Below are 7,254 nucleotides of genomic sequence, written 5' to 3'. Positions count from 1 at the left end.
TTTGAATCTTGTATTATCAGAATTGTGGCGATATCAGACTATACAAGGAGTGTTACTCTAGTGATAAGAAGGGATGGGCATCAGAAGATGCCAGGAATAAACATGTAAGTACCATGTAACAAATTAATTTCTGTTGAGAGAGATTAAGCAATGGGAATACTTAGATACAAATGAGAACTAGAGAGCAAGAAATTGTTCTTGTACTTTTAAGTAGTAGTGATGGCAGAACTAGATGATGCACTATTATTAGGAAGATGTGCATGATATAGGTACAAATAATTATTAATGCAGGAAGAAATGTTGCAAAAGCAAAAGGAACCTATAGAGGAGGGTGAAGTACCTTTAACAGAGCAACAGATTTGCGAGCATGTGCTAGGTAAGGCATATGGTTACGTCAGAGGTCGGGGTCATGGACCAAAACCAAATAGAAGGGCTTACTCAAGCACATCAAGCTCAACTCAGCATGTAGTGGAAGAATTGGCCTCTACAAAGGAGATTGTTGCTACGCAGCAAACTCAAATTGAGGCTCAACAATCTCAACTTGAAGCTCAACAGAAGAAGATCGATTGGCTACAAAGTGTCGTGTCTAACTTGGTTGGCATTTCACCTCCTATGGACGGCACTAGTGCAACAGGGCTAGGTTTCACAACTGAGCGGCCAATGCCATCTGACGGAATAGGTATGCAACACATCAATCTCAACTATTTTTGGCATTTTTTATTCACTAAAAATACATGTAGCATATTGCCTTTTATAAAGCATTCCAATTTCTGCCACAGGTTCGCTGATGTCTAACACTGTAGAAAGGATGTCAAGTTTTCCAAGATCATTTGCAAGGTAATGTTATTTTTCCCATGCACTGGTATTTTAGATGATGCCTCCTACACCTGCAGCTTGCTTAGATATAGCAGTGTACTTGGTATCGAGATCTTCTAATCAAGATAGTTCTTGCTAATAATTCTGTAACAGAAAATGAAGATACTCATCATGAATATATGGACTTACAAATTCTAATGTATAGCTAGTAATACATGTATACATTTTCAACAGTCATTTGAGGCCAGGATATAGACCTGCTCCAACTTCTTCTTCTTCTGGCAATGGTATGATCAGTTTGCCTCTGCTTCAAACAATCAAAATACTATGTGATTTGGCAAATTTCTTCATGATCTTAATCTTGATGGTCCAAATTTGTGAATCACAGGCTCTCTGGTGTCGGATGGAGGGTCCAGGTATTCATGATCAGGTTGCTAGCTTTATTTTATGTTGTTTACCTCACCAACCAAACACGCTCCTGCAGTGCTTTCCCCTGGCCGACACGATTCAATGCTGCACTTTCCCTGCTTTTCGTGCCTGCTACCACATCTCAAGAAAGGCACATTGCATTGCCGATTAATTCTCTGCCTTACCTAGTCATTCTATTAGTTAATCCCCGGCACAAGCTTGTCTTTCTCGTCTTGAGCGAATGACACGGCTTGGCACTAGTTAACTTGCCATTTCTTCATTGACGATTAGCTAGCCTTAAACACTACTGGCCTCTGAATTTTTGGGTGTGCCGGTGCACCTAGATCCACCCTGTTGCTTCTTCAAAATGCCAGATCAATCTACTTATCTGACTGAATTCTCTTGACCACATTTACTCTCGCTTAGTCGAGTTCTGCCACCACCCATGCACTCTGGTTATTAACACCAGTTTAAGTTAATTTAATGTGCTCATTTTTATTTGATTAGTTTGCTGCGACACTGATAATATTAAGTGTACGTAGATTAGCTCAAGTCTTGGATGTAATCACGTATGCAGTCTGTTTACTTTTGCTAGACCTGACCTGACCATGTTCCTTAATGTTGGTTTCACACGATTCGTTAGTTCATTATCCAGCGACGTTTCTTGGTGGACAATTGGATAGTTATTGGTTTCTGACCCATGGGAGTTGGAGAATAATGTGATTCAGAGTTAGCTATGTACAAATGTATAGTAGAAATTAAAAGTAGGTAGGTGGCAAAGTAGGTAGGTGATTCAGAGTTAGCTACGTACAAATGTATTTCCTGTGTATGTGTGCAGTTTTTCTTCCTGTGATGTTGTTGAGCTTTTGAGCTATGGCAAAGCTGATCAAGTGACTGACAATTTGGTGTCTCTAGCTTAGTTTATTGGCATGCTTGCACTCTTTCTGATGTTTGTTATGTCTGGTGTTGTTAATGAAATAACATGTGCTCTGGCCACCATTATATAGGAGATGACCTTGGAGGAGCAGCGGAAAGCAATACTCGCGCTAAAGACTGAGAAGAGAAAACTAGTTGGATCTAAAGAAAATTCAGTGTACAAATGCTAAATGTAATGTTTGGATCATATTGGGGTTTACTGATTGGATCATATGTTCAGATCAGTACTAAACGTGGTACTGTACTTTGCAAATGCTAGAGTGGTATTTCCTACTTGCAAAACAAAATTCAGTTTAGCATGTAATGTTTGGATCATAAGTTTACAAATGTTGATTCTGAACTTCTAAATGTTGATTCTGAACTGCCAAATGTCTAAAATTCTGAGATTTCTTGCATACTGCAAATGTCAGCGTGTGACAATATATTGTACCTATGATATAGTTTCTTTCTCATGCCTGTAGTTACCAAGGTTTACAATTTTTTGGTTACAAAAGATGTCTAGTCTCCAACATGTAGTTGGTCTCTGCATTCTTTTAGTCACCAAGCCTTGGCTGGTCACTTGATATCTCTAACCACTAACCATGTACATGGTTGCTGTACATTTTTAGCAACCAAGTCGTCCATGGTCTCTAGATGTCATCAGTCACCAAGTCTCCCTTGGTCCCTAGATGCCATTAGTCACCAGATTTGGTTGGTAGCTATTGGTATGACATTTAGTGACCAGGGTTCTCAATGTTGGTCGCTCAATATCTATAGCAACTAGACTATAGCCACCACGAAGCGACCAAGTAGTGTTGGTACCAATAGACCACTAGCCACCAATTTTGTACCTTTAGCAACCGATCACCTTGGTGGCTAAAACTCATGTCTCTAGTAGTGAGGAGAGAGAGAGGGCGATTGCTCAGATCAAAGCAAAGCAGCAGACATGCCAATTGCAAAGCAGTACTACAACTGCACGTTGCCGGTCAAAAAGGCTGTGTGCGCGCATCACATGGATACCAAACTATTGCACGGAGGCTGACAGACGGTGTGACCGGCCCTGTGATGGTTACCTGTATATATCGACTTCGGCTAGCTGTAGGTCCGTCGGTGGCCAATCTAATTGGTCCGCAGTCTCTGCAAAGGCGACGCTGCATGCCTGCTGCATGCAGCACGAGAATGCAGGTGGCAATGATCGAGCCCGTCCCGTGTATGGCGTGACCGTTTTGGCGGGTAACGAGCTATGATACACGGGCGAGCGATCAATCGGAGATTACATGATACGTACTACAGGCTAATCTTGTGTATGTACCTAGCTCGCTGATTGGTGGCGGTTAATCAATCGGCCGGCCGTGTGGTTCGATGCGCATGCATGCATGTACTGTAGCACCATGGACGGAGAGGATGGGGGCGTTGGAACCACCGTCTACTTGCGATCGGTCGAATGGCCGGCCGATCACGCGCGCACATGGCCAGCCTAGCCACCACGCGCGGCCCACTCCGGCCCCTGTGGCTGTGGCGCGTACGGTCGTGCAGACGTGCAGCGTGCGCGCGTCCGTCCACCCCGTGTCCCCCGCGCGCGAGCGCGCTCTGCTCTCCGCATGTGTGTACGTGCATGGGGTGCCCCTCGCAGCGCAAGCAACGAATACGTCGCCGCGGATCTGGTCTCGCTCAATCATCGGATCGATCGGTTAGAAGCGGTTGGTTGCCTCGTCCATACGGTACGTACAGACATGCATCTTTAACCAACTGGTGATTGAGCCAGTACGATACGATCCATATGCTCTTTTATACGAGGAATATTGTTTTTTTTTTTGCGTTCAGAGGAATATTGTTGTTGTTGTTGCCGCATCGTCATCGTACCACTCCCTCTACAGAGGGAGTGCTTACGAACGAACGAGAGTGGATGATGACGATGTTATGCGAGATGTGTGGCCTATGTGTGGCCTAATTAAGCATGCCAACGATTTCATGCGTGGTGCAATTTCATCACCCCTCATCTACTTGCCGGAAATTTTGGATAGGGAGCCAAGCGCCCAAGCCCTGATCGTCGTGGCAGCTGGAGCCCCTCCACCTTCCAAACTTTATGACAAGCAGAGATGTACTTTAAGGGCGTGTTTGGTTCCTGTTTGGAACAGTAGCTGCATTGCATACACATCTCAATCCAGTTTGGCTCTGAAAAAACAACCTCATATGCGACATCTGCGAGTTGTTTGGTTGCCTGCATATGAACTTCCTGCATTAGGGGATCAACTTTGGCATGTTGTTTGGTTGCCTGCATTGTCTCAACGCATGCAACTACACGTTGTTTGGTTGCCCCGCATGGGGTATGATTAAGAGTTAGCACTTGCAGTTAGCACACAGGGCTAAGAGCTAGCAGAGGAAGGAGGAGAAGAAATGCAATGTGCTCGGACCATGGCGACTGCGGTGGATAGTGGCCGTGGCGCCGTGTCCGACATGACGAGCATGGAGTCATGGACGAGCGACCCCGCCGGCGGCACGGCTAGCGACACCGTCGGTGAACTAGTTGCGGTGCTCGCGCAAAGACAGTGGGCAAAGAAGGAGAATGCAGTGCTCGAGCCATGGTATCGTCAGTGCAGTCGACGAGAGAGGAGGCCGAGATGATCGACGCCGGAAATGACTCCAGTGTAGTAGTGCGAGAGAGAGGAGGCGAAGATGATCGACCCCGTCGGCGGCGCGGTGAACTGCGGTGTGCGCGAAGGCAGAGGACACAAGAAAGCAGTGTGCGCGCCATTGCAGCGTCAGTGCAGTAGGAGGACGACAGAGAGTAGGCCGAGATGAGCGACGTCGGAAACGACTCTACTGTAGTAGCACGCGGGCAAGGAGATCAAGGGGAAGGGCTTTGGCGTCGAGAGGTACGAATAGGAGGGCTCGGGGCAGAGGACAGAGGAGCTTGACATGGCGGCGTCAGTGCAATAGACTGCTGTTGAAAGAGAGATTAAGCTACAATCGTCGAAACCAAAAACTTAAAACACGAATGTTGTGAGGGACTGCGAGATTATGCTGCTCGTCAAAGGAAATTTCAAATGATCGATCGTGCGCGACGAATCTGACAAAATTCGTCCAGAATAGCTCCAAAAGGGAACACGAGATTAAGAACTTACGGCCGACGAAACTACGAACCGATCGCCTGAATGGAACCGTAGCATCGAGGTGCATCTTTTTCGTGTAGAGCTTACCTCGAATCGAAGCACCGTAGTGTGAAGGAAATATGCCCTAGAGGCAATAATAAAGTTATTATTTATTTCCTTATATCATGATAAAAGTTATTATTCATACTAGAATTGTATTAACCGGAAACATAATACATGTGTGAATACATAGACAAACAGAGTGTCACTAGTATGCCTCTACTAGACTAGCTTGTTAATCAAAGATGGTTATGTTTCCTAACCATAGACAAAGAGTTGTCATTTGATTAACAGGATCACATCATTAGTTGAATGATCTGATTGACATGACCCATTCCATTAGCTTAGCACCCGATCGTTTAGTATGTTGCTATTGCTTTCTTCATGACTTATACATGTTCCTATGACTATGAGATTATGCAACTCCCGTTTGCCAGAGGAACACTTTGTGTGCTACCAAACGTCACAACGTAACTGGGTGATTATAAAAGAGCTCTACAGGTGTATCCAAAGGTACATGTTGGGTTGGCGTATTTCGAGATTAGGATTTGTCACTTCGATTGCCGGAGAGGTATCTCTGGGCCCTCTCGGTAATGCACATCACTTAAGCCTTGCAAGCATTGCAACTAATGAGTTAGTTGCGGGATGATGTATTACAGAACGAGTAAAGAGACTTGCCAGTAACGAGATTGAACTAGGTATGGGATACCGACGATCGAATCTCGGGCAAGTAACATACCGATGACAAAGGGAACAACGTATGTTGTTATGCGGTCTGACCGATAAAAGATCTTCGTAGAATATGTAGGAGCCAATATGAGCATCCAGGTTTCGCTATTGGTTATTGACCGGAGACGTGTATCGGTCATGTCTACATTGTTCTCGAACCCGTAGGGTCCGCACGCTTAAGGTTACGATGACAGTTATATTATGAGTTTATACATTTTGATATACCGAAGGTTGTTCGGAGTCCCAGATGTGATCACGGACATGACGAGGAGTCTCGAAATGGTCGAGACATAAAGATTGATATATTGGAAGCCTATGTTTGGATATCGGAAGTATTCCGGGTGAAATCGGGATTTTACCGGAGTACCGGGAGGTTACCGGAACCCCCCGGGAGCTATATGGGCCTAAGTGGGCCTTAGTGGAAAAGAGAAGGGGCAGCCCTAGATGGGCCGCGCGCCCCTCCCCTCCCTTGGTCCGAATAGGACAAGGAGAGGGGGTCGGCCCCCCTCTCTCTTTTCCCCCCTCCGCGAATCCTATTCCAACTAGGATTGGGGGGGGGGGGGAATCCTACTCCCAGAGGGAGTAGGACTCCTCCTGGCGCGCCTCTCCTAGGCCGGCCGCACCCCCCCTTGACCCTTTATATACGGAGGCAGGGGCACCCCAGAAGAACACAAGTTGATCCACATGATCATATTCTTAGCCGTGTGCGGTGCCCCCTTCCACCATAGTCCTCGATAATATTATAGCGGTGCTTAGGTGTGACGCCCGGATACCTAAGCTACAGTAAACCACTGTTAATGATGCCACGTCGGCACAATTACTGTTGCTAATCTCGCGTTAGTTCGAAACTGATTCAAATTCAAATTCAAAATCAAATCAAACGGTAAAAGTTTTCAAACTTTAAAACTAAAATATTCGAGTTGTGCCAAATAATGCAAAGTTAATTGTGGTGAAGAAACCCCACTTTTATAAAATGTTTTAATACCCTAAAATGATTAAAACAGTAGGTAAAACAATTAAATAAATGCATTTTGGGTTTTATAAAATACTAAACTATTTTGTTCAGGGATAAAACCTTTCGTGGCAGTAGTTATAATTGTAACTCTATTTTAGCTATGGGTTTCACTTTTTGTAAAACTATAAACTATTATATAAGAAAAATAAAACAGAACAGAAAATAAATAAAAGAAAGAAAATACAAAAGAGAAACAGAAAACAAAAGGAAGAAAAAAAA

General features: G+C 44.8%; 1 long non-coding RNA gene across 1 annotated transcript; it reads left to right on the top strand.

The window, feature by feature from the left end:
- Positions 1–1,202: 1,202 nt before the first annotated feature.
- Positions 1,203–2,500, top strand: LOC119272856. The gene is made up of 2 exons (XR_005134800.1): positions 1,203–1,246; positions 2,232–2,500. It is a non-coding gene; the product is annotated as an uncharacterized LOC119272856 (long non-coding RNA).
- Positions 2,501–7,254: the final 4,754 nt, after the last annotated feature.

Source organism: Triticum dicoccoides, chromosome 3A (genome assembly GCF_002162155.2).
Source record: "Triticum dicoccoides isolate Atlit2015 ecotype Zavitan chromosome 3A, WEW_v2.0, whole genome shotgun sequence".
Lineage (NCBI taxonomy): Eukaryota > Viridiplantae > Streptophyta > Magnoliopsida > Poales > Poaceae > Triticum > Triticum dicoccoides.
This window is presented reverse-complemented; position numbering and strand designations above follow the sequence as displayed.